At 33.2% G+C, this 8,992-nt stretch overlaps 1 pseudogene; it reads left to right on the top strand.

Annotated features, from left to right (window-relative positions):
- The first annotated feature begins 1,288 nt into the window (after positions 1 to 1,288).
- On the top strand, positions 1,289 to 1,962 carry LOC110807066 (agamous-like MADS-box protein AGL80 pseudogene; annotated as a pseudogene).
- The last annotated feature ends 7,030 nt before the right edge of the window (positions 1,963 to 8,992 follow it).

The raw sequence follows: 8,992 nt of genomic DNA, 5'->3' as shown, positions 1-8,992 counted from the left end.
ATTATATGGTATGATGTATGTTTGGTTGTCTATATTAACGTACCGTTTTCTTAACAAATAAATAATTTTTCATAATGTGGGATAGGTAAACGAGGAGGTTAAATGGTAAGCTTCTAAGTCAAAATAATTAACTTTTAAAATCTTATGATGTTAATTTAATACTGTTTTTCTTACTGAGAATATGTAACTCACTCTTTCCATGCCTTCCCACCAAATGAGTAAGAAAGTGAGGAACTGTAAGATGGCCTACCCTTGGAAGTCTATTAGGATCATGTGGATCCACAAGTCTAAGTGCATGACTGTTCCCGTACTCTGATGAGTCCAATAGCCTAGTGAAAGAAGTGGCTCTTATGTTGTGTTTTGTATTTTGCAACCACTTCTGGCCTCAGTATATGTATGTATTGGAACTTATATGTATTTATATGGGATTTGTAATAATTTTGTTCCTCTGCATAAATTTTATCATGGCCACGTTATTTTGAATCTATATCTGACACCTATTTGCCTTAATTAGTACTCGGGATGTCACAAGTATATTCAAAAAGAACATTTTAGTGTTACAAAATCCCCTATTAATTTATAAGGTAATGATATATTAATCTGTTGTATTTTTTTGAGTTCAACAACTTTCTAACTAATACCATTGACTTTTAAAAGTATAAATTTAAATTATTGTTAGTATGTAATGTGAACTCTGATATAGAAAAAAAAAAGATATCTCTGGTTTTTATATTTTTTTTTTAAATTAAAAAATAAAATTACGGTAATTATAAGAGATCAAGACATACAATTAAGTTGGATTGTTAGGTGGTGGCCATATTTGTTGATGGTTAAGAGATAATATTTGTGAGTGTGTGTAAGATAGGGAGGTGGGTGTGGTTGCCATGTATAATTGACTTCAAGTGTGAATGTGTGCTGGGGATAATACAGGAGAGAGTAAGCAGACACATGCATTATAGTGAAGCAATAGCTTTTAATTAAAAGGGATGGTCATAATTGAATAATTTTATATAAGTAGAGCCTTGCAACAATTTATTAATTAATTTTTTTTTAATTACATTACCTTAAATCAAAAGATTTTCCCATATCCCCTTTTAAAGACATAAAATTTCTAGAGATAATTTTGGTATTCCATTTTCCGTTTTAGAATGCACCACATTTTACCTTACACTGTATATTCTACTATATTAAAATGCTCCGCCCCCAATTCCTTACTAATAGCTATTCAACCGTTGTGTCATTTTTTATATACCCCCTCCCGCCCCTTGGGCACACATGACAAAATACCATGATTAGAAAGAAGGTTAGGCTTGCTTATATCACTAATAACTCAGCAAGAAAAGCTATATTCAAGAAAAGAAAGAAGGGGCTGATGAAGAAAGTGAGTGAACTTAGCATTCTTTGTGATGTCAAAGCCTGTGCAATTATTTACAACCCTTATGACTCACAACTAGATGTTAGGCCTTCCCCTCTCGGAGCCCAACACGTGCTTGTTGACTTTAAAAGGAGGCCTGAGATGGAGCAAAATAAGAAGATGGTGAATCAAGAGAGCTCCTGCACCAGATCACTAAGGCAACTAACCAATTGAAGAAGTAGCGCAATGATAATCGTGAGAAGGAGATAATAGATATCATGTTCTAAAGTCCTATCGGGAAGTCCCTTCACCAACTCAACCTTATTGATCTCAACGATTTGGGTTGGCTCATCGAACAACACCTCAAAGAAATCCAGAAGAGGATGGAAACACTCAGCAAGTCGCCTCAGCCTCAAGAGGGGACAGATGGAGGAGTGATGATGGGTTTTGGTGAGACTTTCACTCAAATCAAGGAGGATTCTATGGTGCAGAAGCTGCAACAGCTGCAGATGCAGTTCATTGATGGGATGAATCCTCAAGCACAACAACAGTCTTATATAGGGTCTAACAGGGAGCAGGCAGAGATAATGGTGCCATTCACAGATTAGAACGACCAGAATAATTGATTGATATGGTTCAGTGTGTTTAATTACCCTTAGGAATTGAGTATTATGATATTTAATTTTAATTTTTTTTGGGTGTTGTTGGAGTTGTACTTTAAATGACGAATTAAATTCCACCATAGAGATATTCTTAATCATCATAGTCATCGTCTATATAACTGTAGTCATCATAGTAGTTGAGCCATAGTGGTTGGGTCACATACATGCATGTACTTAGATTGCTTTGTGTTATGATTTTCTTTAAATTAATCTTCACCTCAATATTCTATATTTCCTGTGCTAGTGCTACTCTTCATTCTTTAATTTCTCCCTTTCCCCAACTTGACTTGGCTGCATTACTATTTGTTAAAATATATGCATGCTCAATATAATTTTATACTATCATAATGCTCTTCTTTTTCTTTTTTTTCTTTTTTTTATACACAATTGAGAGAGGACAGAAGCATTATTGATGCACTATATGTAGAAATTCAGTTTAGTTAGGAGGAAGATTAAGCTAGCTAAATACTCAAATTTGTTTAGATTTCAAATGAGATTTTTGTGTTGAATTTAATAAATATGAATGCGCTCTTTAGATCATAGAATTAAAATTTGGGATAATGACATTAAGGAATAATTTTTTCCTCAAAGAAAATCCTGATACAATCAGAATATCTAAAATAATTAATATTTTGATTAATCTGAAATTCAAATATAATTCTAAAAATTTTATTTTAGTCAAAACATGCAATATTTTAAATAACTCAAATATATTGGAGAATCTGTAACGATCATAAATAAAATTTACGATGCAATTATTACATTCTAAATGTGGAAAAAAATTGAAATAAATAATTTTTGAACTCAACAATGTGTGAATAGTTAACTAATACTTTATGCAAAAAGAAATGTACAATATATACACATATATATTTAAATATATACAATCACATAGAATAATGAATACATAAAAATATTTTTTACCACTAATTTCAAACACTTTCAACAATTAGTATTTTGAATTTCTTTTACATATATAAATACTCAAAAATCAATAATATAAAGTCTTTTGCTACTAAAAAAAGTGATACTAATATAAAAAAAGACAATCTTTAACTCTAGTGACACAAATTACAACATTAAAATTTTTTAATATTATAATATGTTACTCTAGTATTTGTAGTACGATGTCGCAATTGATTCTTAAAGACATTAACCAGTATTTAACCTTTATTAGTGGGATCACTTATTCAAAATCAATTTATACTTTTGCGACAACAATTTTAAAAATTCATAAGACACAATATAAGTACTTTTTAAAAATAAAGATAAATATAATAATATAATGAAACCACTTATACACCATTGTCAAAGTGTATAACACCAACGTCCATGTGTAAAGTCTAGTATTCAAATTTTAATTATTCATCTGGCTATATTATAATTAATTTTAACATATGATAGCTTTACTAAAATTTATTTTTATTAATTTTTACGTACAACAAATTATATATTTATTTTTGTATTACATAAGAGTCCAATCTTCAATTCTTATTTTTGTAGAGGTAGAGAAGTACCACTTGATTTAAGAGTCAAGTATTATCATGCCTTAATTATATTTAACTTTAAGGAGGATTGATTTCTATTAAGGCGGTTGGTAATGAAGTAAAGATCCTAGAATTTGAACTACTGGGCCTTTGGCCCGATCATTAAGGGATGGCATCAGTTCCCATTAATGAAGAACACATCTAGTCGCAATTTTATATAAAATGTTAACAAATCAGCCAAATTATCACTTACATATCTTTTAATATAATCTGTTAACTTCTAATATCAATCATTTTCTATTAAAATGTATTGAATGTATTTATTTTTTTTTATGAACATGTCAATTTAGTGATATATAAATGTATGGAAGTCATAATGACTTCGCGAAGCATGACACAAAAATCTAAACATTTCATGATTTATTTGATTTTCTCTATTATTTAGTATGATGTGCATTTGTTTTGATTATATTAACGTGATTTTTTCTCTAATAAAAAATTCTTTTTATAAGGTAAGATAGGTCTACGAAGTAGCCAAATGATAAGTATTTATGTTAGAATAATTCACCTTTAAAAGCTTACGATATTGTTTAAATACTGTTTTTCTTACTTAGCATATGGAACTCACTTTTTCCATGCCCCCTCCCCCCTAGATGAGGAAGAAAATGATGAACAACTTGCTAACCTACCCATTGAAGTTTATGAGGATCCCATGATCTACAAAACTTGAGTGCATGATCATTCCCTCTCTCTAATGAATCCAATAGAATAGTGAAAGGGGTGTCCCTTTTTTGTATTTTGACTTTTGTATTTTGTAGCCACTTCTGACCTCAGTTATATATGTAATTAGAACTCGTATATTTATAAGGGATTTGTAGTAATTTACTCTATTGTATATGATGTTTATCATGCACTCCTAATTCTGTTTCTATACCTGACACTCATATGCCTTAATTAGCATTGGAATGTCCTAGATGGTATCAGAGCAGATTACACTAAGGCCTTAGGTAGAAAGACCCTTAGAGTACCTAGGAAGAATAAGTCCTCTTTTGAAAAATTAGACCACCCACTCATGTCTTCATTTCTTTTGTAGAAATGATGTGTGGGTACCAAGCGATCTGAAGCATCGAATCACCTGACCAAGGTTGAATTTATCAAACTCTTCCGAGCCATCCAAGGATTGACTGCAACCATAGGTCAAAATCAAGCCAACCCTTGTCCACCTCCTGCCCCAGAATACTGAACGATCGAAAGGTTCATTTCCCAAAACATAGTAAAGTTTAGAAAGCTTAACTAGCCACATTTTGAAGGTGGCTCTGACCCCTTAGTTGTCGAAGCCTAAATCCTATAGATACAGAAGCTTTTCTCTATCTTAGACCTGACTGAGGAATAGAAGGTTCTCCTAGTAACCTTTATGCTAAATGATGAAGTAGAACACTGGTGGCAACTTAAGAAGGAACCTACCCCTACCACCTGGGAAGTTTTCATGGATGCATTATTTGATTAATTCTTCCTTGCCTATGTCCGAGAAAAGAAGGAGGAGGAATTTCAGGATCTCTGCCAAAAAAATCTAATGGTTGCCCAGTATGCAGCCTGTTTTGTCCAATTGTCTAAGTTTCCCCTCTAATGGTCACCCCTAAAAGTTAAAAAGCTAGGAAGTTCTTAAAGGGCCTTTGTGCTGACATCTATGAGACTCAGCTCATATACGGAGGTGTTAGAACATGTCCAGTTGGTCGAAGAACTCATTCCAGCCAGACACTAATGCATTGCCCAAGTCCATACCCAACAACAACAACCCTAATAGCTTAAAAGAAGATTGCCTAACCCAGTAAATAGCCATCCCAATAAATGAACTAGAGTTACCCTACCCCCTACTTTGCCTCCACCTATGGCTGCCCGACTTACTCAACTCTGTCAATATTGTGGTCGCTCTCATGATGACCTATCCTAACGGTGTATCAATCACGCCTGCTATCGGTGTGAAAGCACCTAACATCTTACTAAAGACTGCCCCCAGTGAGTGAAAGATGTAGCCAGGCGTGTAGCACAAGGTCGTGTGTACCACATGGATGAACCTGGTGTTTTCCCCACTCCTATTCTTATACAGGGTATGCTTTTTATTCATGACACCTTTGCCAAGGCAGTGATCGATACAGTTTCTACTCGCTCTTTTATTTCCTGTGCATTTGCTTGTAAGGTTGACATTATATCAGAACCTTTAGTGGAAATATTAACGGTAGAAACTCCCTCTAGGGGATTTTTAGAAACTCACTGTATATATAAAGGTTGTAAATAAAGGCTTTAGGGATAGAAGTATTTGTGAATATAATATTGTTAGATTTTTCAGGTTTTGGTTTGAATTAGGCATGGATTGGTTAGAAAAGTATAGAGCGATAATCGATTGTCAAAGTAAAATTATAACTTTATGGTCCCCAAAAAAGTAATAAAATCTATTGTTATTATTTTTCCTAATAAATGAATAAATAAGAATATGGATGTTGATCCTACTGTGTGTTCCATACTGATTGTTTGCAACTTTCTGGATGTTTTTCTCATCGAACTTCTTGGTCTACCTCCCCCATGAGAGATAGAGTTCCTAATTGAATTACTGCCTGAAACCCAACTAAACTCAAAACCCCCCTATTGCATGAGTCGTGCTGAGCTAGAAAATCAACTTTTTGAACTAATTACCTAGAATTTGATCTACCCTAGTCATTCTCTTTGGGGTGCTCCAGCATTGTTCATGAAAAAGAAGGATGGATCCCTCAAACTCTACGTGGATTATTAGGAGCTTAACTAAGTAACCATTAAAAGTAAGTACCCCTTACCTCAGATCGACGACCTCTTTGATCAATTGCAAAGAGCCACTGTCTTCTCCAAGATTGACCTAAGGACGAGATATCACCAGTTGAGAGTCAAGGAATAAGATATTTTGATGACCGCTAGTCGGTGCAGGTATGGTTAGTACGAGTTCAAGGTAATGCCATTCGAGTTAATTAATGCCCCTGTAGCCTTCATATACCTCATGAACATAGTTTTTTGACACACACTAGATCAGTACGTTATGGTATTTACTGATGACATCTTAGTATACTCCAAGAGCTTGGAGGAACATGTAGTACACTTGTCTAAAGTGTTGGAGAGCCTTCACCGGAATCAACTGTCTACTAAACTTAGCAAATACTCCTTCTGGTTGGATCGTGTTTCCTTCCTCGGTCATGTAATTTTAAGTGAAGGAGTTTCTGTGGATCCATCAAAGGTTGAAATAGTAATCAATTAGAACCTGCCCACTAATGTGGCTGAGGTACATAGTTTCCTTGGCTTGGAAGGTTTCTATAAGTGATTCATTGACGAATTTTCTAAGATTGCTACTCCATTGACCCGACTCACCCGAAACAACATGCCATTTGTCTGGAATTACAAATTTAATGAAAGTTTCATCGAATTGAACTATTGTCTTACCTCTACTCCTCTGTTGATCCTCCCTAACAATATCGAAAGATTTTAGGTCTATTGCGATGCATCTCATATTGGCTTGGGGTGTGTTTTGATGCAGCATGCTAGACTAGTCACTTATGGGTCCTGATAATTGAAACATCATGAGTGAAACTATCCTACTCATGACCTCGAGTTGGTGGCCATTATTTTTTTCCTGAAGATATGGCATCATTACCTGTTTGGTCAGACTTTCAAGATTTACACTAACCAAAAGAGTTTAAAATATATCTTCTCGCAGAAGGAGTTAAATATGAGACAAACACATTGGATGGATCTCCTGAAGGACTATAACTGCAAAATCATCTATCACCCGTGTATAGAAAATGTAGTCATTTATGGAGTAATCCGAAAGGAGTATGCAGTGTTGGCCCAAACCATGGCCTCAAGTTAGAAATTAATGGATAATATGTAGTTGCTTCACCTCAGCTACTATAGCAAAGTCACCTATCTTGCTCAGATCTGAGTTTTGCCAGATCTTCATAAAAATCTTGGAAGCTCAATCTACGGACTCGGAACTCACCAAGAATCTAGTTAAGTTTCTTATGACAAATTTTCTAATTTTAAAATTTCAAATGATGGACTGTTTAGATTTCAGAACCAAATTTGGGTTCCTGTCGCTCTAAGGGTGGATGTTCTCAAGACTACCTATGCCTCCAAGCTATCTATCCATCCCAGGAGTACCAAGATGTACAGGGACTTGAAGTGTCAATACATGTTGCCAGGAATGAAGAAGGATATAGTAGACTTTGTCATAAGAATTATTGATGTAGTATAATGGAGTGATGACATAAGAATTATTGATGTAATATATGTAGAAATTCAGTCTAGTTAGGAGGAAGATTAAGCTAGCTAGCTACTCAAATTTATCTAGATTTCAAATGAGATTTTTGTATAGAATTTAATACATATGGATATGCTCTTCCAATCTTGAAATTAAAATTTAGGATAATGGCATTAAGGAATAATATTTTTCTCACAGAAAATCTCGATCGAATCGAAATATCTCAAATTAATTAATATTTTTATTAATATGAATATTATGCATGTATCTAGAAAAATACACTAAAATTATAAATATGTTGTTTAATTATTTTGTTGAATTTATTTCGGGTTCTACTAACTTAGAGATATATAGAATAATCTATCTTTGTTCGTGTATTTTAAAAGATAAAAAAATTATAGTCACATATATACTACTAATTCTGAGTGTTGATGGGAAGTATATGTGTACACTTGCAACTAGCTCCTTTAAGTAGTTTGGACAATATCTTGTTTAATTTGCTAAATATGACATATTATTGTGATATAATAGCAATGTTGTCTAAATATCAAGTAGAATAAGTATTGCTTCATACGTATACACACATATATATAATCTTTAACTGTTTTTCGTTATTTATATTACACCAACATGCAATCTATAGCACATCATAATTATCTTAAAGGTTAGAATCAGTAATGGATGATGGATTGTTTCCTTCTAATTGTTTATTGAACACGACTTTGCCTTCTTCTTGTTTTCTCAATCTCTATTGCGATTCTCGGATGTATTGTTGACGGTATTTCTTGTTATGTTTGTAGTGGTTAATTACTAGTGATAAATTTTATTTCAGTTTTTTAAAAAAAAGTTATTGATCTTAAAGGCAAATATGGATTGTCGAGGTTCAGAAGGAATATCTTTTAATACCATTCTAGTATCATTTTTTTTACTGAAGGGAGACAACACCTATATATTATTACTGCATAAAATTTGCAAGAAATATATCGTTGATTTCTTTAGGAGTTTTTTGGCTACTACATAAGTCAATACATAAGTAATCGTATATGTGTATGTATGATGATAAACAACTTATAGATTGTGAGAATTGGAGTAAGCATTTTGTTATGATTGTGTGTCTATAAGCCCCAACATTTTCTATATTATTTTTAGCTAAATGTGCACTATAAAGAAAAAAAAACAATTAAAAGTGCACATATTGTTGAGACCAAAA

The sequence above is a fragment of the Carica papaya genome, chromosome 2 (assembly GCF_054855325.1).
Source record: "Carica papaya isolate Zhongbai chromosome 2, ASM5485532v1, whole genome shotgun sequence".
Classification (NCBI taxonomy): Eukaryota; Viridiplantae; Streptophyta; class Magnoliopsida; order Brassicales; family Caricaceae; genus Carica; species Carica papaya.
This window is presented reverse-complemented; position numbering and strand designations above follow the sequence as displayed.